At 40.1% G+C, this 886-nt stretch overlaps 1 protein-coding gene across 1 annotated transcript in view; it reads left to right on the forward strand.

Annotated features, from left to right (window-relative positions):
• KMT2C (lysine (K)-specific methyltransferase 2C) overlaps window positions 1–886 on the forward strand; it is a 120,116-nt gene that overhangs the window by 98,422 nt on the left and 20,808 nt on the right. The window lies entirely within an intron of this gene.

An 886-nucleotide genomic window follows, 5' to 3' on the forward strand; every position in this document is an offset into this window, starting at 1 on the left:
TTATCCTTTATTAATATGAGGGGAAAAATTGGCAGCAGGCTGCTTGGTATGAAGTCCTAAGTGATACCTGACCCTTGAGTTCTTGATCCTGTGTTACTTCAAGACAAAGTATGCACTGGGTAGAATATTAGTTGGCTTGTCTTTTCACTATGTGGAAGAAGGATGGAGCAGATAATTACGTTTACATCATTTCTTCCTTTTTCTTCCACAATGAATCACAAATAGAATAAACGCAAAAAAAACCCCCAAAACACTAACCAATCGTTATCATACATGCATCAGTCTAGTCTTACGGTGGAGTTACATTGAAGTAACGGCTGCTAATCATGACACTGCTGGCAGATTTATTTAGTGCCCCATAATTAAGGTTCTTATTTTTTATTGTTAAACTTAAGTTTCATATACTGCTGGTAAATGTCCTCCACTCCCCTTCAACCACTGATTTAGACCAGTCATCCACATCCTATGCAGCACTTTGTTACATGCCTAGTAGGAGCTTAAATAAGGCTTTATTAAAGTATGTTTTTAAGGACCTTCTATGTGAAACAATTCACCACTCTTTCAGATCAGATCAAGTAATTTTTCTGTAATCAAGCTTCTGTTAGTTTTTTAAAAGGGCAAAGTCTCTATATGTATTTATGAAGAGAAAAGAGCTCTCAAATCTCTGTGAATTGCTGGTCCTGGACACAGGCGCAGAGAAACTGGAGCTGACTTGGTGCAACGCAAGCTCATGTCTGACAGGGTTATTAGCTCAGGCCCAGAGCCATGCAGACACTACCATTTTGTCTCTGTGGCCAGGGCAGTTTAACTGCTTTGGTTGTGGCACTGTGCCCGTGCTAATAAGCTCTGCCTTGTTCTTCCCTACACTGTTAAAATCACCAGGACG

This window comes from Phaethon lepturus, unplaced genomic scaffold (assembly GCF_000687285.1).
Source record: "Phaethon lepturus isolate BGI_N335 unplaced genomic scaffold, ASM68728v1 scaffold9813, whole genome shotgun sequence".
NCBI classification, from domain to species: Eukaryota; Metazoa; Chordata; class Aves; order Phaethontiformes; family Phaethontidae; genus Phaethon; species Phaethon lepturus.